Source organism: Anomaloglossus baeobatrachus (genome assembly GCF_048569485.1).
Source record: "Anomaloglossus baeobatrachus isolate aAnoBae1 chromosome 3 unlocalized genomic scaffold, aAnoBae1.hap1 SUPER_3_unloc_3, whole genome shotgun sequence".
Lineage (NCBI taxonomy): Eukaryota > Metazoa > Chordata > Amphibia > Anura > Aromobatidae > Anomaloglossus > Anomaloglossus baeobatrachus.
The window spans coordinates 525,887-550,649 of record NW_027441782.1 but is presented as its reverse complement, the minus strand read 5'-3'; the positions used below and the strand labels follow the sequence as shown (position 1 = coordinate 550,649).

At 49.2% G+C, this 24,763-nt stretch overlaps 1 protein-coding gene and 1 long non-coding RNA gene across 2 annotated transcripts in view; one reads left to right on the top strand and one right to left on the bottom strand.

The window, feature by feature from the left end:
* Nucleotides 1–24,763, top strand: part of LOC142258722 (uncharacterized) — a 114,792-nt gene that overhangs the window by 29,115 nt on the left and 60,914 nt on the right. The gene's annotated exons all lie outside the window — the stretch shown is intronic.
* LOC142258732 (uncharacterized) overlaps nucleotides 15,828–24,763 on the bottom strand; it is a 61,862-nt gene continuing 52,926 nt past the window's right edge. Inside the window, exons 2-5 of the long non-coding RNA XR_012727857.1 lie at nucleotides 22,703–22,814; nucleotides 22,219–22,265; nucleotides 18,244–18,326; nucleotides 15,828–16,126 (exon numbers count right to left, since the gene is read on the bottom strand). This is a non-coding gene — a long non-coding RNA (uncharacterized LOC142258732). The remainder of the gene's footprint in view (nucleotides 16,127–18,243; nucleotides 18,327–22,218; nucleotides 22,266–22,702; nucleotides 22,815–24,763) is intronic.

The following is a 24,763-nucleotide window of genomic DNA, read 5'->3' as shown; positions in this document are numbered from 1 at the left end:
AAGTGAGTGGTTGTCAAAGGTAGGTACCCTAGGGACTAGGGGGGGGGAGTTCTCATGTTCCCTTCACTGTTGGTTATTCAATTGCCTCAGAAGAACAGGAAATGTTCTGAGCAAAAGAGGCATATATATTTGCATCAAAATAATGTTTTTTGAAAAAAAACACACACATAGAGAGAAGGAGAGGATATACAGAATGATACACGTGTACCAAATGTCATATAATGCGAAGGCAAACCACCTGGAGTGCAGAAGCAGTATTCTGATACTTTACTGTGAAAATTCTTAGTGACCACAGCATGTCATGAATACTATGAGCAAAATAAACGAAAATCAGTGGTTACAGTCAGGGTAAGAAAACCAGTATAAGGTACAGGTGATATGGTGGATAAATTATCCATATTACCTTAGTGTTATTCAGGAAGAAATCTATAAATATATAATTAGAGACTGGACCACCCGAGTCTTATGGGGTTCTATAGGAGATCCTATTTGGAAAGTATATGATAAACGTTATTAGATCCTATATAGGAGATATTGGCAACAGGCTGGTATGAGCACATACCTGTAGGTATTAGAGCCTGGAAGTGGTGGACAAGCCATAAATCTAAATGAGATAAATGAAAGCCGTAAATCTAAATGAGATAAATGAAAACATGAGTGATCAGATCTATAGCGCCATAAGGCCCTCAGGTGAGAGTTACACATACCTTGCATTGGTGGTATAGGCCCCAGGGAGGTGTGCATCGTGCGGTGGTGGCGTGTTCTTATATAGTGGGAGCAGAGTGGCGTCCACCGTCCTACTTCCTGGACGGTGGAACGCAGTGTGGGCTGGTGGAGCGCACGCCGCGCATGCGCAGTACAGTGTAGCGTACTGCGCATGCGCGAGGAGCGCAACCATAGACGGATGAAAGGGGGCGTAACTATGAGTATGTGTGGGTCCATAGAGAGTGGAGATTGGCCCGTGGATCGCACCGAGCACGCGCACGGCGCCAGTTAATAGCACAGTGCACGCGCCGGGCACGGAGCACGGGCCAAGGTGGAAGACAGTGGCATATTAGGGTGGGAGTGTGTGTGACCCCTTTAATATGAACTGGCCTGTGGACTGCACGCAGCCAATGTGCAGTGCCAGGCTATTTGCTCAACGCACCAGCCGGGCACAGGGCACAGGTCAGGAGGTCATACATAGTGGCATAAAATGTATGTGATCACAGTGAATAGGGAGTCACAGAGTGCTGGCCTGTTGACTGTATGCAGCGCGCGCGTACGGTGCCAGGCTATTTGCACCACGCACGAGCCGGGCACAGAGCACAGGTCAGGGTATATAATGACCAGGACAATATGGACAGTGATGTAAACACATACTACACAGTGCACATAACCAGAGTATCAAGTGATGGTCCATTGAAGTGAGCGTGACACGTAGCTGTGGTGATGACCGATGATAGGTGCATGGGTAGTGGAAGTTTCAAGTGGAGGGTAGAGCCTGGAAGAAAGAAAATATAATCAGGGAAGGAAAATGAATATTCCATTATGAACACTGGAATGATGTTATTACTTATCCTTATACTGGGTTTTAACAATCCAACACATGCATTTGAAGAGTATTAAGATTGACTGTATGGAGGCTGGAGAGTAACCGAAATCGAACAATATTAACTGTTGTTGTAAAAAGACAAACACAGTAAGACCAATGAACAGACATATCGACGTGACCTGTCATGCAATGAAAAAATTGTTATATGCACATGCCATGCTCCCTATTGAGACCTCTCGGTTCCAGTGTGTTAAGGGTGAATATCCAATAAGACTCCCTTTCCTTGAGGGTGCGTATTCTGTTGCCTCCCCTTCTAGAGGGCGGTACATGTTCCAATACCTGATATTTCAATTGAGCAATAGTGTGACCCTGTGTGATGAAATGATAAGGAATAGGGAGCATGATCTGTCTACATCTGATGGTAGATTTATGCTTGCTAATGCGGTCTCGGACATGTTGGGTGGTCTCCCCAACATATCCGAGACCGCAGGGACACTTGATCAGATAGACTGCAAACGAGGATTCACAAGTGAAAAACCCATGTATGGGAAAAATGCGTCCGGACAAAGGATGGGTGAAAGTGTCTCCCTTGGTGAGGTTGTTGCACTGCACACAATGGTGACAAGGAAAATTGCCTTTTTTAGGAGTGCCAAGAAAAGTCTGCCTTTGCGTAGTCTTATTGGAACCTATGTCTGCCCTAACAAAATTATCATGGAGATTCCGGGGTCTCTTGTTACAGAACAAAGGGGGTGCACTGAATTCGCTTACCTCTGGATAAGCTTTGCTCAACAGTGGCCAATGTTTGCATATTATACTCCTAATGAGGGGAGAGAAAGGATGGTAGGTATTGATGCATGAAATACGCGGGGTGTTCTTATTGTTATTGGGCCTTGGGGAAAATTTCCTATTCGCAATATCCATTGGATATCCCCTTTGGAGGGACTTCATACTCATTTCAGAGGCCCTTATATCACGTTGTGCGGGATCAGATACGATGCGTGCCACACGTTGGTGCTGGGAAATGGGAAGTCCTTGTTTCGTATGCCTGGGGTGACAGCTCGTATAGTGTAAAAGACTGTTGCGGTCAGTTGGTTTCACATATAAGTCCGTACTGAGGATACCGTCAGATGATATAACCATGGTATCGAGAAAACTAATGTTATGGGTATCTAATTGAATGGAAAAAGTAAGACCTGGTCTAAAGGAAGTAATTTCAGTGTGAAACCGGGATAAAGATGTGGTGTCACCCCGCCAAATCACAAAAATATCGTCGATATATCTCTTCCATGTAACCGAATGTTCTGACCATAGTGGGTGGTTATAGATGTGAAGTTCTTCAAAATGAGCCATAAAAATGTTGGCGTAAGGGGGTGCTAAGTTTGAACCCATTGCGGTCCCCCGTTTTTGCAAATAAAATTGGTCCTGGAACAGAAAAAAATTATTTTCTAGAACCAGTTGGAGCAGGTCAATGCAGAACTGATTTTGTGAGGCAGAGTAAGAACTATGTTTGTCTAAGAACCAGCGCACGGCCTGAATGCCATCAAGATGTAGAATGCTTGTATAGAGACTATTGACGTCCAAGGATACCAAGAGGCAGTCTGATGGCAATGACTTAATAGACTGTAGTTGTGTCAAAAAGTCAGTAGTATCCTTAAGATACGATCTGATATTCGGTATGAGAGGGGTAAGGATTCTTTCGACAGTAATTGCGAGGGGCGATAGTGCGGACTCCGTCGAGGCCACAATTGGACGACCCGGAGGTTGGCTCATATTTTTATGAACCTTGGGCAGGGTATAAAACACCGGTGTTATGGGGTGAGTTTTAATAAGATAATCAGCTAATTTCTGGTCTATGGTATTGTTAGCTGAATAAATGTCGACTATCCGTTTAATGAGACCCTATATATGAAAAGTGGGGTCTCGTGGAATGGGTGAATAGGTGTTAGTGTCACTAAGTTGACCCAAAATTTCATCAATGTAGTATTTTTTGTTCAATACCACAATCTCCCCACCCTTGTCTGCCGGTTTAATAATGATATTGGGATTACTTTTTAGATCCTGTATCGCCCGGCTTTCCTCTAAGGTAACATTACGTTTAATCCTAAAATTACCCTCACCAACCATTTTCAATGTGTGGTTGATATCTCTGGAGACCAGGGAAACGTAAGTCTCGATGGGATGATACGTCTTAGGGGGATTGAAGGAACTCGGAATTCCCAAATCCAATTGTTTTAACCGAAACATAGTGTCGGATTCACTGGGAGTAGCGTCGACCGGTGTAAACCTGTCAGTACTAAAATGAGCTTTTAATCTCAAGGTCCTAAAAAACCTCCTCATTTCTTGGTCTAATACAAATGTGTTGAGAGGTGGGGTGGGACAAAATGATAACCCCTTTTGCAGTACCTGAGATTCAGTTACAGACAAGTTATAAGATGAAATGTTGTATACTAGATTGGTACCTGTGATCTGGTCTGCACGTGATATGTTGATGTGGTCCCGGTGGCCCCTCTTACTATGCCTCATTTTCCTCTTTGGTTTGAACGCTGTCCTAAAAAACGGGATTGTCGTGAGGTGTATTGTTCCGTGTCAGATCCGGATGATGTTGAGTAACGGTTGTAGGACACAGGTCGCCTTGGGAAGTCATCCACGAATTGCCAGCGGTAAACCCGATTTTTGGAGTAGTCCTCCTGATCTCTCACAAATTTCGACCTCTTGCGTTCTTGTAGAGTCTTGCTGAAATCAGCTATAATAGCCTTGGTTTTGGAATGAATCTTCTCCCACTCGGCACTGGGAATAGTGTTCTGAAGTTGCTGTTCAATCGAATTGATGTTCTGTCCCAGGTCCTCAATTTCTTTTTGTAAGAACTCAATTGTCAAAATTATAATGTCCATGGAACATTTATTAATTATGCTTTCAAATTTCGTACAGTAATCCGGTTTGTCGGAAAAAAAGAGTCGGTTTCAGCGACACTCGCAAGCCTCTAGGGATTCGTTGTACTCTATGATACTCCGCTAGCGTAGCACAATGTAATTCCAGCGCAGTATGCCTTCTTAGTAGTGATGAGCGAGTACTAAAAAGCTCGGGTGCTCGAAGCTCGGGCCGAGCCTCCCAAGATACTCGTGTACTCGGCCCGAGCAACGAGCCCAATGTTATCCTATGGGAGACACGAGTATTTTTGTGAAATGACCCCCGGCAGCATGTAGAAACCCTAAAAATGTCACAAAAGTCTCAGAAGAGTGCTCAAATGACATGGCATCAGCATGGGGAAGACCCCTTGAAGCATTTATCACTCAAAAGTCACAGCTCTGAACAATTTTGTCCGAGTTTTACGCCATTTTTACGGACTCACCTGAAAACCTTCCAAAATGACACCAAAATGAATTTTCATGGCGGAAATGTTAAGGGCACATACCCAAGACACGCCCCCCACACTGAGTGACAGGTGTCACACTGCACCCAATCACAGCAGCCGGTGGGCGTGTCTATACTGTGCAGTGAAATAAATAATTAAATAATTAAAAAAAACGGCGTGTGGTCCCCCCAATTTTAATACCAGCCAGATAAAGCCATACGGCTGAAGGCTGGTATTCTCAGGATGGGGAGCTCCACGTTATGGGGAGCCCCCCACCCTAACAATATCAGTCAGCAGCCGCCCAGAATTGCCGCATACATTATATGCGACAGTTCTGGGGCTGCACCCGGCTCTTCCCGATTTACCCTAGTGCGTTGGAAAATCGGGGTAATAAGGAGTTAATGGCAGCCCATAGCTGCCACTAAATCCTAGATTAATCATGTCAGGCGTCTCCCCGAGATTCCTTCCATGATTAATCTGTAAATTACAGTTAAAAAACACACACACACGAAAAATCCTTTATTAGAAATAAAAAACACTAACAAAGTCCCTCATTACCAATTTATTAACCCCGACAAACCCTCCATGTCCGGCGTACTCCACAGTCCTCCAGCGTCGCGTCCAGCTCTGCTGCATGGAAGTGACAGGAGCTGCAGAAGACACCGCCGCTCCGGTCACCTCCACGCAGCTAATGAGATGAGTTTAGCGATCAGCTGAGCTGTCACTGAGGTTACCTGGATGCAGCGGTGGCCGCGGGTAACCTCAGTGACAGCTCAGCTGATCGCGCTACTCACCGCCGCTCCGGTCAGCTCCATGCACCAACTGAGGTGAGTATAGCGATCAGCTGCTGTCACTGAGGTTAATCGCGGCCACCGCTGGATCCAGCGGTGGCCGGGAGTTACCTGACTGACAGCAGCTGATCGCGCTATTCCCTTCATTAGCTGCGTGGAGGTGACCGGAGCGGCGGTGTCTTCTGCTGCTCCTGTCACTTCCATGCAGCAGAGCTGGACGCGACGCCGGAGTCCGTGGAGTACGCCGGACATGGAGGGTTTGTCGGGGTTAATAAATTGGTAATGAGGGACTTTGTTAGTGTTTTTTATTTCTAATAAAGGATTTTTCGGGTGTGTGTGTGTTTTTTAACTGTAATTTACAGATTAATCATGGAAGGAATCTCGGGGAGACGCCTGACATGATTAATCTAGGATTTAGTGGCAGCTATGGGCTGCCATTAACTCCTTATTACCCCGATTTGCCAACGCACTAGGGTAAATCGGGAAGAGCCGGGTACAGTCCCAGAACTGTCGCATATAATGTATGCGGCAATTCTGGGCAGCTGCTGACTGATATTGTTAGGGTGGGGGGCTCCCCATAACGTGGGGCTCCCCATCCTGAGAATACCAGCCTTCAGCTGTATGGCTTTATCTGGCTGGTATTAAAATTGGGGGGAACCACACGCCGTTTTTTTTAATTATTTATTTATTTATTTTACTGCACAGTATAGACCCGCCCACCGGCTGCTGTGATTGGGTGCAGTGTGACACCTGTCACTCAGCGTGGGGGCGTGTCTCACTGCAACCAATCATAGGCGCCTGTGGGCGTGGAAAGCAGGGAATATGAGATGGCTGTGTACAGAGCACAGCGCGCCCGCCGGTATAAAGGCTCGGTCACGCTGTGCAGGGCGGCCAATCACTGCAATTCCACAACTAACAGGGCTGTGGCATTGCAGTGGTCTGCCACCCAATCCCTGCATGAGGGCTGGCTCTCAAAAGAGCGCCAACATGCAGAAATGAAGACCACGAGTAAAGCACGAGTATTGCAAAATTACTCGGTACCCGCCGAGTAGCCCGAGTACAGTGATACTCGTGCGAGTACCGAGTAGTAACAAGCATACTCGCTCATCACTACTTCTTAGTTCTTTCTCATAATCTCTGGAACGTACCTCTTCAGTGGGTACTGATAGAAATGTATTAGGTATGGTTACCTTAGACAGTATACTACTGACCTCCTCCGCATCATAGGAGAAAGTAGTAAACGACATGTGGACTGATGGGCAAAAAATAGCTGGAGCTCAGGTAAAAAACAAAGTCAGTGTAAAGCGATTATTCCTGGCTCACTGCATACAATAATATAGTAGGTGCTCAGAAAAAAAGTAGTCCAATATAGAAAATAGTTCTGGCACACTCAAAGGATATATGGAAAGAGAGACTCTTGAAATGCTTGAAAAGTTTTATTTGTGCATAAGTCAAAAAAATTTTTTGGGTTGATAATTCGTCCAACGTTTCGACCATTACATTGAAGGTCTTTATCAAGGACAGAGTTCTATATTTTCTATATTGGACTACTATTTTTCTGAGCACCTACTATATTATTGTATGCAGTGAGCCAGGAATAATCGCTTTACACTGTTTTCTGATTAAAGGGAACCTGTCAGCAGAAATGTCCCCTAAAACCTCACAGATTCCCCCTCTGCAGCTCGTGGGCTGCATTCTAGAAAGGTCCCTGTTAGTATTGTGCCCACTTTCTGACCAAAAAAAAGAGTTTATAAAGAGGTACCAGGGATGACGTCCCTTTGTCACGTGATAGGGGCGTGTTCAAAATACTATCACGTGACAAAGGGATGTCATACCTGGAAGCAGCCCATACAGTCTAGCATCTACACTGAGCACAGTGTGACGCTGGAGAGGTTTGCGCGCTCACGAGATTATGGGCGGGTACTTGCTGATAACAGTCACAGTCCCGCCCATAATCACTTGCCTGCGCACACGTCACCAGCAGTCACAGTGCTCAGTCCCGTGAGACTGGCACTGGGCATGCGCGGGGATGGCTGGAGCAGTGGGCGGCGTCCAAAAGTATGGAAATCAGCGATGGGGGCGGCATACAGGACCAGGGGGCAGAATAACGGCCATCAGGCAGCCCGCCCCCGTGTCTGATTTATAGAATCCGAAGCCAAAAAGGTACCTCTTTATAAACTCTTTTTTTTGGTCAGAAAGTGGGCACAATACTAACAGGGACCTTTCTAGAATGCAGCCCACGAGCTGCAGAGGGGGAATCTGTGAGGTTTTAGGGGAAATTTCTGCTGACAGGTTCCCTTTAAGTCCTGGCCATCCCATTCTGTTCCTATTCCTCAATTAATGTTTTTGACCCTGCATGACTACTATTCTCTGGAACTGCAGCCTTCCACAGGTATTGATCAACTTGGGCCCTGTGTAATTCCAAATCACTGTATAGGGGTTAAAGGGTTTCAGGGTTCTGGGTGTCCAACTTGGTGAGTGGCTTGCCTCTAGCCTATCCTTTACAGCCCATCTGAGTGTGTCGATCCAGGCAGGCGTTACACCGTGCCCTCTGCAGAAGGCCATGTAGGCCGGGATAGGGTTTTAAAAATTGCTGGACAACCAGGTTCAACACGTGAGCCATACAAGGCACGTGTGTCACATTGCCCTGAAGAAGGTTTGCAGACTGGTTTGCATCATTGTCGCACCCGACCTTCCCTGGCTGCTGGTTGAGTGGAGACAACCATTGATGAAACTTGGTCCCACTCTCCAGAGCTTACCGTCCACAACTCCTCAGCGGTGTGACTCACAATTCACAGACATTTCAAAGAAAAGAGTCGACCGCCTCATGCTGTTGAGCTCTGCTGCCAGCATAGTAAGGAGGTGTGTGGGATTCCTTGGGCGCAGTTACAAGGAAGGGTGGCCTGACCACACAGGGTTTGGGCCGAGGTGGAGGACCCACACGAGGTTGAGGAGGCAGAAGCAGTGGAGGAACTTGTACATACAGAGGAAGGATTGACACACAAGTCGTGGGGACGGCAAGACTTGTACAGCAAACCCTTCTCCATCTCTCACCATAGTTACCCAGTGCCCAGTCAGCGACATGTAACTCCCCTGTCCATGCTTACTGGTCCAAGTATCGGTGGTGAAATGCACCCTGTCACACACAGAGTTTCTCAAGGAATCGGTGAGGTTGTGTGCGACCTGCTGTGGTAGCGCGGGCACGCCTTTCTTGGAGAAGGAGTGACGACTGGCCATCGGCTCTTGGGGCACTGCAATGGGCATAAGGTCTCAAAAATCCTCGGTCTCAAAAGGGTGTAAAGGCAGCCTTTCTGTTGCCAACAAGTTGCAGATGATGAAACTCAACCTCTTAGGCATGTCATGCCCTTCGAAAATCATGTAAAACACAGCGAGGGGACTCCAACCACAGTCTCCCTCGTTGCCACTAATTGGGCCACACACACCCCACTTGACTGGCATCAGTTGACCCCCCTTTTGAAAAAGAAAAAGATGCTTTGCATGAAGCACTCTCAAAAATACACGTGCCTTTCACCTCCCCTGGATGACCCAGGGGAAGAAAAGTCCTCTGAGAGCCATGACTTGTTCATCTTGGTTCTTTTACAAACACAGCGAGGGGACTCCAATTGGGCCACACACACCCCACTTGACTGGCATCAGTTGACCCCCCCTTTTGAAAAAGAAAAAGATGCTTTGCATGAAGCACTCTCAAAAATACACGTGCCTTTCACCTACCCTGGATGACCCAGGGGAAGAAAAGTCCTCTGAGAGCCATGACTTGTTCATCTTGGTTCTTTTACAAACACAGCGAGGGGACTCCAACCACAGTCTCCCTCGTTGCCACTAATTGGGCCACACACACCCCACTTGACTGGCATCATTTGACCCCCCTTTTGAAAACGAAAAAGATGCTTTGCATGAAGCACTCTCAAAAATACGCGTGCCTTTCACCTCCCCTGGATGACCCAGGGAAGAAAAGTCCTCTGAGAGCCATGACTTGTTCATCTTGGTTCTTTTACAAACACAGCGAGGGGACTCCAACCACAGTCTCCCTCGTTGCTACTAATTGGGCCACACACACCCCACTTGACTGGCATCAGTTGACCCCCCTTTTGAAAAAGAAAAAGATGCTTTGCATGAAGCACTCTCAAAAATACGCATGCCTTTCACCTCCCTTGGATGAGCCAGGGGAAGAAAAGTCCTCTGAGAGCCATGTCCACATTGTCAGTGGACAGACACGTGTGCTTATCTGCCTGCAGACCCCCAGCAGCACTGAAGACAGGTTCCGAGAGAACGCTGGCTGCAGGACACGACAAGATCCCCAAGGCGTTCGTGGCAAGCTCAGGCAATTTATCCAGATTGGAAGCCTAAAATGAGCAGGGCTCAAGTTGCACAGTAATGGCATCGACGTTTCCTTGCATATACTCATATATCTGTGTCTCCTCCTCTTTTTCCTTGTCCTGCTCTTTTTTTTTCGCATGAGTTTATGTCCTTGTCACTTTCCCATGTGTTTGTGTTGTGTTGTGAGTTGTTTGTCACCTTTTGGACACCTTTGAGGGTGTTTTCTAGGTATTTTTATGTGTTTGTGATTGCCTGCCATTGTTTCCTATGCGGTTCGAGTTTGGTTCGTCGAACGTTCGATGAACTGAACTCGAACGAGACCTCCGTTCAACGAACCGAACTCGAGCTGAACCACGACACCGGTTCGCTCATCTCTAATCAAGAAGCTTCCTTCAGGCCATAATAAGAAACTATGAGAACCCTGTACTGACCGAGTAGTTAGGAACAATCCTCGCTCATTGAAGAATTAAGAAGCCTGAAATGTCAGGAGGTTCAGTCTTCCCTAGCATCCCTTTCCCAGCCTCTTCCCACTGCAGCCCCAGCACCCAACAAGAGGACACAGCCCCATGGAGTCAGTCAGACTCTTTAGAAGGTCCGTCATCACTACCAGATAAGTTAATAGAGGAGAATGAAGGTATCTTTTTAGTGGATAAAGTAGTGACCAAATAATTCAGTTTTAATAGTTTATTAAGTTTTCATAAAGAAAAGAAACAACAAAACTGATGAAATAGACACCCTCGGATACAACATAACTGGCAATAATAAGGGTATAATCCTACGAATGGGGAAATATTGTTAGGGCCAGGTGGACGGGCAGACCCAGGAGGTGGATCCACTGGGCTGAACACCTCACCGAGAGCAAGGTGCCCGGTAGCCGGAGCACTACAGGTAGCAGGACAGTCCGTTCAGAGGAGTGTAGAAGTCCCTGCGACCACGGAGTCACTGAAGGTAGTCCGGGTGACGGAGCTCAGGTTCGGAGGCCGAGATGACGTCAGGCAGAGTCCGGAACCAATGGAGCGAGAAGACGGGTCACCACAGGGATCGGAGATGGTATGAACTTGACGGGATGGCAGGCCGTCACCGTTCGGGGTTCGGGTATCGTCAGAACCGGTTGGCGAGGCAGGAGCGGCTCTAGGAGAGAGATAGGTAAGTATACCACAAAACACAAGGAGACCTGACTCCTAGCTTAGCAAAACACGAAGAACAGGCCCCGCCCACTTGGAAAGGATCTCCCTATATACCCTGTACCTGATTCTTCAATATCCTGTTGGAGGACACTGGCCCTTTAAGAGAGGGTCAATGACCGCGCGCGCGCGCCCTAATGCGCATGCGCGAGGCCCGGGTGCCAGAAGCCAGAGCAGGGAGCGGTGAACAGGAGGCAGGAGAGCCGGGCTGGAGCAGGGTTGCCGACGGGCGCCGGGAGCGGGGACCAGGCTGCCTGGGGACCGCAGGTGATGGGGCATGGAGGCTGTGGAGCGGGGGACGCCTGGCAGAGGAGCCGGGAAGCGAGGCAGGGGAGCCGGAGAGCGTGGCCGGGGAGCCGGGGAGCGTGACAGTACCCCCTCCCCCACGTCCCCCTCCCCGCAACCGGGACAGGAAGGCACATATCAGGGGAGTACCCACATTCTCCCGGGGTTCCCAGGACCTATCCTCAGGACCATACCCAGCCCAGTCCACCAGGAAGAACTGTCGGCCCCGCACGGTCTTCATGGCCACGATATCCCTTACCGCATAGATGTCATCATCAGCAATAGGAGGAGGAGCAGAACTGGCAACAGCGGAGAAGGGACCAAGGACAACTGGCTTGAGCAGGGAGACGTGGAAGGAGTTGGGTATCCTCATCGTGGCCGGGAGCTGCAGCTTGTAGGAGACCTCATTGATCTTGCTGAGGACTTTAAACGGCCCGATGTAGCGAGGACCCAGCTTGTATGATGGTAGCTTCAATCGGACGTACTTGGAAGCAAGCCAGACCAGATCTCCTGGAGAGAAACACGGCGGATCCAGACGCCTCTTGTCTGCGTGTCTCTTCATCCGCAGGGAAGCACGTCCAAGGGACGTCTTGACAGAGTCCCAAATTGTCGTAAAGTCACGGACTACAGCATCAGCAGCAGGGACATCCGAGGAAGAGGATACAGGTAAAGGGACGGAAGGCTGAAGTCCGTAAATGACGTGGAAGGGAGAGCTGGAGGAGGACTCACTGACGTGGTGGTTATGGGAGAATTCAGCCCAAAGAAGAAGCGTGGACCAGTCGTCGTGATGGGCGTTAACGTAGTGACGTAAGAAGGAGGTCAAGATCTGATTGACTCGTTCCACTTGGCCATTCGACTGAGGATGGTAGGCTGAAGAAAAGTCCAGAGTCACTCCCAGATGTTTGCAGAGGGCCCTCCAGAAGCGGGAGGTAAACTGAGTTCCTCTGTCGGACACAATGTGTGATGGAAAGCCATGCAACCGGAAGATGTGCTGTATGTAAGCGTCAGCGAGTTCCTGGGCAGAGGGCAGTCCAGCCATAGGGACGAAATGAGCCATTTTGGAGAACCGATCCACCAAGACCAATATGACTGTGTTTCCGGAGGACAGGGGCAAGTCCGTAATAAAGTCCATTGCAATGTGTTGCCACGGAACGGAGGGTATAGGCAGAGGCAGAAGACGACCATATGGCAGGTGTTTGGGCGTCTTGTTCCTGGCACAAGAGGAGCAGGCTGAGACAAAAGAAGTGACGTCCGTGCGAAGGGATGGCCACCAGTAGTGACGTACAATTGTACTCCATGTTTTCTTCTGACCAGCATGGCCGGCTATTTTCAAGGCATGGCCCCAGTGCAACACTTTTTGCCTGTCAGTCTCAGAGACATAGGTCTTCCCGGGCGGTATCTGGGCCAGGGTGACAGGAGCCACCGGAATGATTTTCCTAGGGCAGATGATGGGCTGGGATGTCTCCTCCTCCTGCTCCATGGGCATGAATGACCTGGACAAGGCATCTGCTCGTACATTCTTGTCCGCGGGTCAAAAATGGAGCTGAAAATCGAACCTGGCAAAGAACAAGGACCACCTGGCTTGCCGTGGGTTCAGTCGCTGAGCGGACCGCAGGTATTCCAGGTTCTTGTGGTCCGTGTAAATGATCACGGGGTACACTGCTCCCTCCAGAAGGTAGCGCCATTCCTCCAGAGCCAGTTTGAAGCCAATAGCTCTCGGTCACCGATGGTGTAGTTGCGTTCAGGCGCTGAGAAGCTCTTGCAGTAGAAACCGCAAGTAACCATCTTCCCGGAGGAGGACTTCTGCATGAGCACTGCTCCGGCTCCCGAGGAGGAGGCATCCACCTCCAAGGTGAACTGTCGGTTTAACTCAGGACGGTGGAGCACAGGGGAAGAAGCAAATGCCTGTTTCAGGGAGCCAAACGCGGCGTCGGCCGCAGGTGACCAGTCCTTTGGATTAGCCCCTTTCTTGGTCAAGGCGGAGAGAGGTGCAGTCAGAGCAGAGAAGTGAGGGATGAACTGACGGTAATAGTTTGCGAATCCCAGAAAGCGTTGGATTGCCTTCAGTCCGGAAGGAGGGTGCCAGTTGAGAATGGAAGAGACCTTCTCCGGGTCCATCTGCAGGCCGGTATCGGAGATTACGTAACCCAGGAAGGGAAGAGAAGACTGCTCGAAGACACACTTCTCGTACTTGGCGTACAGACGATTCTCTCTCAGTCTTTATAGTACCAGCTGCACGTTCTCTCTGTGGGTCTGGAGGTCCGGAGAGAAGACCAGGATATCATCAAGATACACCACCACACAGACGTAGAGAAGATCCCGGAACACGTCGTTCACCAATTCCTGAAAGACTGCTGGTGCGTTACAGAGGCCGAAGGGCATCACACAGTATTCATAGTGCCCATCGCGAGTATTGAATGCGGTCTTCCATTTGTCCCCAGAGCGGATGCGGACCAGGTTGTAGGCACCCCAAAGATCCAACTTGGTAAACACACGAGCTCCTCTAAGCCGATCAAACAATTCGGGGATGAGCGGCAGGGGGTATTTATTTTTCACGGTGATTTGGTTCAATCCCCGGTAGTCAAGACATGGGCGTAGGTCGCCCTCTTTCTTCTTAACGAAGAAGAAGCCTGCTCCCGCAGGAGAGGAGGATCTCCAAATGAATCCCCTTGCCAGGTTCTCCGTGATGTAGGCAGACATGGCCCTTGTTTCAGCAGGAGACAGCGGATATATCCGTCCTCGAGGTGGTGTAGTTCCCGGGAGTAGGTCGATGGCACAGTCATAAGGACGATGTGGCGGAAGTACCTCTGACTCCTTTTTATCAAAGACGTCCGTGAAGGACCAATAGGCCGAGGGCAGTCCCGGTAGGGACTCCGGAACCGGAGGTCGTCGGATGGGCTGTATAGTCTTCAGACAGTTCTCGTGGCAAGAGGAGCCCCATCGGGTGATTTCACCAGTACCCCAGCTGACTGACGGTTCGTGTGTCCGTAACCAGGGGAGTCCCAGCAGGATTTGATGAGACATGTGTGGGAGGACGTAGAGAGCGATGTTCTCGGTGTGCAGGGCACCGATACGTAGTTCCACCGGCTTGGTGATCCACGAGATGGTGTCAGAGAGGGGTCTCCCATCTACAGAGGCAATCACGAGGGGTTTGTCGAGTGGAGTAACAGGCACCTGGTACTTGTCCACCGTGGCCTGCTGGATGAAATTGCCTGCTGCCCCGGAATCGAGGTACGCCTCGGCCGTGAACCGCGTCTCTCCCGTTGTCACTTGAACAGTCCACGTAACCGGATCTGAGAGAGTCCCAGCACCTAGGGTAGCCTCTCCTACCAACCCTAGGCTTTGGAGTTTCCCGGCCTCTCTGGACAGGAGCGTAGAAGGTGTGTGCCCTCTCCGCAGTAGAAGCAGAGGCCCTTGGCGAGCCGTTCTGCTCGGCGTTGTTCGGACTGCCGCAAACGGTCAATCTGCATGGGCTTGTGGACAGAGACACCAGACGACGCTGACTGAAGTACGGCGGGCTTCTGCGGAGGAGAGGAATGCCGTATCGGACGTCTCTCACGGGACACCTCTTTGGATCGTTCCTGGAATCTGAGGTCCACGCGGGTGGCTAGTGCGATCAGGGCATCCAGGGTGGAAGGAACATCGCGGCCTGCCAGCTCGTCCTTAATACGGCTGGAGAGTCCTTCCCAGAAGGCGGCGGTGAGGGCTTCATTGTTCCACCCCAATTCTGAGGCCAAAGTGAGGAAGCGGATGGCATACTGCCCCACCGTCATGGTCCCCTAACGTAGCCTGAGGAGTGATGAGGCGGATGCGGCGGCACGTCCGGGTTCGTCAAAGGTGTTTCTAAATGCCTGCAGGAAGTCCTGATGTTAGTGGTCACAGGGTCCTCCTTCTCCCACAAGGGGTTCATCCAGGCCAGTGCCTCGCCCTCTAGATGGGACATCACAAACGCCACCTTGGCTTGGTCGGAGGCAAACAAGTGCGGAAGCAGCTTGAAATGGAGGGAGCACTGGTTTAGGAATCCTCTGCAGGTCTTGGGATCTCCGGCATATCGTGGTGGAGAGGCCAAGCGGAGTTTAGAAGCTTCCGAGGTAGCCGCCACGGGAACCGTGGCCGTGGACTGTGCAGTAGTAACCTGAGATGCCAGGGACGTGGCAGATGCTTGCAGCGTGTGCAGGCGGGTATCCACCGAGGAGATGTTGGCCAGCATGCGGGACTGGGTCTCGCGCTGTCGTACGAGTTCCTGCTGCAGGGTGCCTAGCTGGGTTGCTAGTGCTTCAGCGGGATCCATGGCCTGTTCTTACTGTTAGGGCCAGGTGGACGGGCAGACCCAGGAGGTGGATCCACTGGGCTTAACACCTCACCGAGGGCAAGGTGCCCGGTAGCCGGAGCACTACAGGTAGCAGGACAGTCCGTTCAGAGGAGTGTAGAAGTCCCTGGGACCACGGAGTCACTGAAGGTAGTCCGGGTGACGGAGCTCAGGTTCGGAGGCCGAGATGACGTCAGGCAGAGTCCGGAACCAACGGAGCGAGAAGACGGGTCACCACAGGGATCGGAGATGGTATGAACTTGACGGGATGGCAGACCGTCACCGTTCGGGGTTCGGGTATCGTCAGAACCGGTTGGCGAGGCAGGAGCGGCTCTAGGAGAGAGATAGGTAAGTATACCACAAAACACAAGGAGACCTGACTCCTAGCTTAGCAAAACACGAAGAACAGGCCCCGCCCACTTGGAAAGGATCTCCCTATATACCCTGTACCTGATTCTTCAATATCCTGTTGGAGGACACTGGCCCTTTAAGAGAGGGTCAATGACCGCGCGCGCGCGCCCTAATGCGCATGCGCGAGGCCCGGGTGCCAGAAGCCAGAGCAGGGAGTGGTGAACAGGAGGCAGGAGAGCCGGGCTGGAGCAGGGTTGCCGATGGGCGCCGGGAGCGGGGATTAGGCTGCCTGGGGACCGCAGGTGATGGGGCATGGAGGCTGTGGAGCGGGGGACGCCTGGCAGAGGAGCCGGGAAGCGAGGCAGGGGAGCCGGAGAGCGTGGCCGGGGAGCCGGGGAGCGTGACAAATATCCAGGTCATTAAAAGAGGAAAGAAGAAAAAGAAAAAAAGGGAAAGAGTTAGGATAGATTTATCGCAGTTAAGTCTGAGTAAGGAAGGGTAGTGAGAGACCTCGAGGACCAATTTGATCCCATGCAACGCCTGCCTGGATCCACAGACTCAGATGGGCTGTAAAGAGGAGGCTAGAGGGAAGCCACTCACCAAGTAGGACCCCCAGAACCCTGAAACCCTTTAACCCCTATACAGGGATTTGGAATTACACAGGACCCTGGAGATCACTACCCGTGGAAGGCTGCAGTCCGATGAGAGTAGTAGTCAGGCAGGGTCAAACCAGGAATTGCGGAACAGGGACAGAATCGGCAGGCAGTGACGTCAGCAAACGTAGCAGAGGTCAGATCCGGGTCGGGTAGCAAGGTTCAAAAACAGTAGGCAGAAGGGTAGTCAAAAACACGCAGAAGTCAACGCAGGAATCACCAACAGAATAGGACGTAACAGGAGCCAGGAAAATCAGAACTATATGTGGCAGTGATCATGTGACAGGAGGGGAAATAAGAAGGGTGTGATGTCTTCCCATTGGCTGTAGCTGAACGCTGGCAACTTCAGCTGGAAGACACATGCCACCCACAGTCAGCCAGCGGTACTGCAGATCCCAAGCTAACCCAGCCCAGTGGATGATCGGAGCCTGCGCCCACTGGTGCCGCTGGCATCGATTTCTCTCCCATCACCAGCGCCATCAATGGCAGGAACACGGCGTCGCCTTGCGATCGGAGCAGAAGTCGCTGGAGCAGACTCCGGCGGTGACGTAACATCCCAGCAGTGTCAGAACAATTAATAAGAGGACAAACATATCACCCCCTCGATGAGGGGAACAGGCAGAGGCTAACGTGAGGAAAGAAACTTGGGACCCGACACAAATGACTCCCAATGGAACCACATGGTGGTGGTGGCTGCAACCACCCCACCAGACTGGGCAATAACTCTTTTCATGCGGTAGGTCATGTCTATTTCCACAAACCATTCCTCCAAAGAAGGAGGCTAGTTGGAGTTCCAGTGGTGCGGGATGACCGCCTTGGCAGCCAGAAGAAGATACCTTAGAATCGACTTCTTATGGGCCTTTTCTGGCATATGAAACATATAAAGCAGGGTCGCGTCTGGTCGTTTGGGTACTTTGATTCCTGTGACCTTGAGAAACACGTCCAGGACCCCACTCCAGAAAGTCGTCAGGCCCGGACTGTTATGGTCAGGAAGATAGTAGGATAGACCTAACTCAACTATATAGTCGGGTGCTCTGGAGAAAATAAGTCCAATAAATAACAAAAAGTTCCGGTACACCACAGAGAAATGAGAAAAAGGTCTTGGATGGTGCAAAAACGTTGTTTTATTGAAATAAAAGGATTTTTTTTTAAGAGTCTGTCCCCAATGTTTCAGTCCTAATAGGACCTTTTTCAAGGACTATATCAGACTAGTGACAAAGAAAAAAACAAAGTGTTACAGAAACGAAATAAAATCATAATCAAAACATTACAAAAATTGTCACATCATGAAAAGGAGAACATCTCCATGTGTGATATACAAACGTTTACATCAATCTCCATGTACATAAGTCAAGAGTTCTCTTAAATTATAGGACGTCCATAGAAAATATGCATATTTCATTACATAATAGAAGTGACAAAATTCATTCTGATATGTAAACATACCTAGATGTCAGAACTAATGGTCAAGTTGCACCAATAGAAACTGCGTACTGACGTCTTACACAGGGGGAGACTATACACATAGTCTAAATGAAAAATATAAAATGACTGTTAGAAAATCATGTCAAGATAATCCTGTCAGTATAATGTGATACGGGGTAGTGGGGCATGTTAATTACCTGTATATATATATGGAAAGAATGCCTGAGGCAAAGTCAACACTAATTGGCTATACAGCATATAGTGTCCATGAAGATGGTACGGTCTGGAAATATATATTACTGTGTATGTATATATATATATATATATATATATATATATATATATATATATAATGTGTTTGTCTCAAACCACAAAAGAACATGTGTATGAGCAAAAGAAACAAATGCTCAGGTTAATACCTTTTAGGCCGGCTTCTCACTTGCGATTTTCTTGCAGTAGTGCAATGCGAGAAATTCTCGCATTGCACTCGGACACATGTTAAACAATGAGGCAGCTCCCATCTGCTATTTTTTTTCTCAGTCCAAATCGGACTGAGAAGAAAAAAAAAGCAGCATGCTGCGTTTTGGAGAGTTTCTCGCGCGAGTCTCTCCAGTGCAACTCTATAGGAGCGTGAAAAAAACGCATGTCACACGGACCGACACTCACACCATTCTAGTGACATTCGTTTTTCTAAATACATTAATCGCATGTTTCTCAAAACACTGGAAATGAGTGAGGTCTCAAAATGTCGGCTAATCATAGAGATTGACCGACATTGTGAGACCTCACTCATTTCCAGTGTTTTGAGAAACATGCGATTAATGTCAGTCGGTCTCTTCCTCTCGGTCTCTATTCTCTCTCTGTCGGTCTGTCTCTCTCTGTCGGTCTCTCTCTCTCTCTCTGTCCATGTCGGTCTATCCCTCTCACCCCCTCTCTCATGCTCACTGATTCCCGGTCACTGGCGCGGCGCTGCACGGCATTCATACTGCTCCGGCGGCTTCTCTTTTGAAAAAGCCGGCCGCTCATTATGCAATCTCGTATTCCCTGCTTTCCCCGCCCACCGGCGCCTATGATTGGTTGCAGTCAGACATGCCCCCACGATGAGTGACAGCTATCTCACTGCAACTAATCACAGCCGCCGGTGGGCGGGTCTACTGTATATCGTGCAGTAAAATAAATAATTAAAAAAAAAACGGCGTGCGGTTCCCTCCAATTTTAATACCAGCCAGGGTAAAGCCAAACGGCTGCAGGCTGGTATTCTCAGGATGGGAAGCCCCACGTTATGGGGAGCCCCTCACCCTAACAATATCAGCCAGCAGCCGCCCGGAATAGCTGAATCCATTAGATGCGACTGTCCCGGGACTGTACCCGGCCATCCCGAATTGCCCTGGTGCGGTGGCAATCGAGGTAATAAGGAGTTAATGGCAGCAGCCCATAGCTGCCACTAAGTCCTAGATTAATCATGGCAGGCGTCTTAAGAAAATGAAGACATACAACCAAAAATCCTTTATTTGAAATAAATAACAAAAAAACAAAAAAACCTCTTTCACCACTTTATTCAAGACCCCAAATACCATTCCATGTCCGAAGTAATCCACAGAGGTCCCTCGACGCTGTCAGCTCTGCTACATCGGAAGCTGACAGAGAGCGGTCACAGACCACAACCACACTCTGTGAGCTCCCCGCAGCAACTGAAGTGAGTCGCGCTATCAGCGATGACATCACTCAGGTTACTCGCGGCCACAGATCTCAACGGGAGGACTTCTGCTGTGGCCGCGGGTAACCTCAGTGACGGCACCGCTGATAGCGCGGCTCACTGCGGTCACTCAAGGGATTTGCGGTCACAGGTGACCGAAAATCAGACCATGCCACACAGACAGAGCCGCGGGATGACAATGAAGTCGGGTGAAGTTCATCCGACTTCATTCTGATCGTGCGGCTCTGTCTGTGTCTGCTGTCAGCGGCTATTCAGCTCTGCTACATGGCTCTGTCTGTGGCTGCTGTCAGCGGCCATGTAGCAGAGCTGAATGGCAGATGACAGCTGCTGAGAAAAAAAGGATCACACACGCATTACACACGCTCTGCTAGCCTGGAAACAATAAAAAAAAAAGCATTGCACTTGCATTGCACACTGACCTAATGTGAACTAAAATCGGCCAAGTTTTTTTCATGCAAGTCGGAGCGATTTTACAGGCATAAGTGTGTTTCCAGCCTTAGACATGAGGTAGGAATGCAAATAAAGCCAGTGCTGCTTCGTGTCGCATTATAAATCATTAAGAGAACGCATAACAGATGCATAAAATGGAGGAGGAACCTTATGTCAAAAGGACAAGAAAAAAAGCAATGTAAAAATCTAGTGGGTATATCATGACTCATCAAAGACAAAAGAGATACACTACCCTCTGACCCGGTATCACATCATGACTCAAGGCAAAGTATAGAATACTCCCAAGGGGATGTCTGTGTGGAAGATGTAAGGCCTTGTGCGCACTGGGAAATGGAATTTTCTTGAGAAAATTCCGCATGCTCTCAAAGATTACCGCACCCGCGGTAAAAAAACGCGGGAAACCGCACCCGAAAACCGCATGCGGTTTGCCGCGGTTTGCTGCGGTTTTACCGCAGTATTATTCGCGGTATTGCCGCGGTTTTGCCGCGTGCGGGTTGGGATGTGCTTTATTGCATTCAATGCAATAAAGCACATTGAAAAAAAAAAAAAAAGTCATTTAATTCTGAGATAGTAGATAGGCAGAAGAATAGATAGAGGGATAGATAGATAGACAGACATAGGGATAGATAGATAGAGATGACAGATCGCTGCATTTCCCACGGTCGGCGGTGAGTTCACATTACCGGCCGTGGGAAATGACCGGTAATTACCTCTGCTGTCTGCTGCTTTCATTCAGCGCTGTGTCTGTGACAGTCGCGGCTGGATAGAAGCAGCGCAGGACCTGTGGATTACGCTGGAGCAGTGGATTACGCCGGAGCTTTGGTGCGGGAGGGGTTAATAAAATGGTGAACGAGGCTTGTTTGTTTTATTTAAAATAAAGGATTTTTCGGTGTCTGTGTTTTTTCACTTTACTTACAGGTTGATCATGTCAGCTGTCACATAGACGCTGCCATGATCAAGCCTGGAGTTAATGGCGGTGGTCCCCCACCACCATTAACCCCTTGTATTACCTTGCTGCCACTGCTACACGGTGGCAAGAAGAGCCGAGGACACGCCGGTGCTGCCGCATAATGAATGCGACAGTGCCGGGGCAGCTGCGGCTGATATTCTCGGCTGCCGGAGGGGGAGTGAGGCGGGGGACATTAACCCTGCCCCTCTCCCTCCCCAGCCTGAGGATACCGGGCCGCCGCTGTGTGCTTACCTCGGCTGGAAGGTAAATATACAGCGGAGCCCACGTTCTTTGTTTTCTATATTTCCGTTTTCTTTCTATGTGTGTTCTATGTGTCTGTGTCTATGTGTTCTATGTCTGTGATGTGTGTCTGTGTGTGTGATGTGTGTGTGTTTACTCTGCACGGCTTCCTCTTCCTGTAATGACATCACTTCCCTGCAAAACCGCAGACAGGCGATGTACATTACCGGAGGTAAACCGCGAAATACCGCAGGGAATAACGCAGGAAAACGCAGTGAACCGCACAGAATTTGCTGCCTGCGTTATTCCCTGCAGGATTTCATGATTAACATTGGAGTCAATGGAGTGAAATCCCGCAGCGATGTGCGGAAAAGAAGTGACATGCAATTGTTTTTGCTGCGGGATTCCCGCAGCAAAACATGCAGCTGTCAAATTCCGCCCAGTGCGCACAGGATTTTTTTTCTCCATAGGATTTGCTGGTGATTCACTGCAGAGATGTTATGAACATTTTCTGCAGCGAAACATGCAGCAAATCCGCGGAAAATCCGCGGCAAAATCCGGTAAGTGCGCACATAGCCTAAAGGCTGTTAGATGCATAATTGAAAAGTTAAACCAAGGTAGTATATGAAAAGCAAAGTACCTTATAGTGAAATGGTCCTGGGACCAGTGCAGGGAAATGGCATCTACCTGAAACCATGGGGAAATAGCATTAAATCTCAGGGTTTTTGTGCATGAATATATAATATAAATTGAGCATGTGCAAGAATGTGTGGCAGAATGAAGCATACCTGTGTCTGTAGACGGGGAGAGGATCCTGTCTGGCATGTGCGCTATGCTGTAGTGGCCGTGTGCTTTATAGGGGGGACGCTGAACTCCTGCATGCACTTCCTGGTTAGGAAGTGGATCGCAGCGTGATTGGAATGACACGCACACCGTCGCATGCGCAGAAGGAACCTGATTCACGCATGCGCACGGCGTGGGGGCGTGGTGAGCATTGCCTGGTTACAGGGAATGTGACAGGAGGAGGTGCCTGTGTAGTGCTGGCCAGCGATTGCGCAGTGTGGAGGAGATATGAAAGTGGGATGCTCGGGCAAGTGTGGGAGTGTACATTCACATATACTAACCATATGGTGCAGGATCTACGTGGAGCTATAGTGCTGATCTATAGCCTGGCTGGGAGAAAGTGAGTCGGTGAATATACTGTGCAGGACAGGAGAATCACGTGGTAAAAGGAACCTCGAAAAATGGAAAAGAGAATTAATGAATGCATCCAAGTACCAAGGAGTAAAATGTAGTCACATTAAATATCATGAAATATAGCAATATCACAATTATAACAAGATGCCGAGGAAACAAGAAATTGAGGGGTAACATGATATATAAACATGGCATTTAAGATTAAAGCCAAATGAAAAGGGAATTGGTGAATGCATCCAAGTACCAAGGAGTAAAATATAGTCACATTAAATATCATGAAATATAGTAATATGACAGTTACAACAAGATGCTGAGGAATCAAGAAATTGAGGGGTAACATGATATATATACAGTGTGTTCCAAATTATTATGCAAAAAGAGTTTAGGAGTGATAAGGTTAGACATTTTTTGTTTGTCATTTACGCTCATTGCTGGTGATGGTGTCAGGGCTCTTTATATCACTGAAAGCAAATGCAGATACCTGTGCAAATTAGTTTGGCAGGTGTGTCCAAATAAAGGCAAGACTACTTAAGAAGGATGTTCCACATTATTAAGCAGCCTACATTTTTTGCCAAAAAGGAAAAGAAAAAGGATGTGTCGGCTGCTGAGAAGCAACAAATTGTGGAGTATTTAGGTCAAGGCATGACTACAATCAACATTGCCAAGACACTTCATCGTGATCATCGCACAATCAAGAAGTATGTAGCTGATTCACAGCACACGCGTGTGCGTGCTGATAAGGAAAAATTGAGGACTCTTTCCAACATGCAATTGCATCAGGTTAAAAGAGCAGCAGCTAAAATGCCTTGTCATAGCAGCAGACGAGTGAAGCTGCTGGTGCCTCCAACGTCCCCCGAACAACAAGATGCAGGGTCCTTCAGAGGTTTGCAGCTGTGCGTAAGCCATCTTGTCGCCACCTCTATCCACTTCACACAAGCAGAAACGGCTCCAGTGTGCCAAACGATACATGAAGACTGACTTCCAAACTGTTTTGTTCACCTTACCCATTCTGGTAAGGATCCTCCTGCCTTGTATATGATCCTGCTCATATACCCCCCATCCTGCTCATAATATACCCTCCATCCATCCTGCTCATAATATACCCTCCATCCATCCTGCTCATAATATACCCCCATCCATCCTGCTCATGATATACCTCCATCCATCCTGCTCATGATATACCCCCCATCCATCCTGCTCATGATATACCCTCATCCATCCTGCTCATGAAATACCCCCATCCATCCTGCTCATAATATACCCCCATCCATCCTGCTCAAGATATGCCCCCATCCATCCTGCTCATAATATACCCTCCATCCATCCTGCTCATAATATACCCCCATCCATCCTGCTCAAGATATGCCCCCATCCATCCTGCTCATGATATACCCCCCATCCATCCTGCTCATGATATACCCCCATCCATCCTGCTCATGAAATACCCCCATCCATCCTGCTCATGAAATACCCCCATCCATCCTGCTCATGAAATACCCCCATCCATCCTGCTCATGATATACCCCCATCCATCCTGCTCATGATATACCCCCATCCATCCTGCTCATGAAATACCCCCATCCATCCTGCTCATGAAATACCCCCATCCATCCTGCTCATGATATACCCCCATCCATCCTGCTCATGAAATACCCCCATCCATCCTGCTCATGAAATACCCCCATCCTGGTAAATGGCGTGTATCCTGTGGCACAGAAAAAAATAAATAAACGTTTATACTTACCTTTCCTCACTCCCTGAAGCACCGATCTCTGTCTCAGCTGCAGCGCCGCCGTGTGGAGCCGTCACCGTTGTCTGCAGCATCGCGTCTTCCTGTCTGTACCGGCGGTCAGCTGATCTGGTGGACACTAGCGGCGAGCACAGCGATGACGTCATCGCTGTGCGCGCCGCTAGTGTCCAGATCAGCTGACCGGCACAGACAGGAAGACGCGATGCTGTAGGGGGGCGGCTTCACACACGGTGACGGA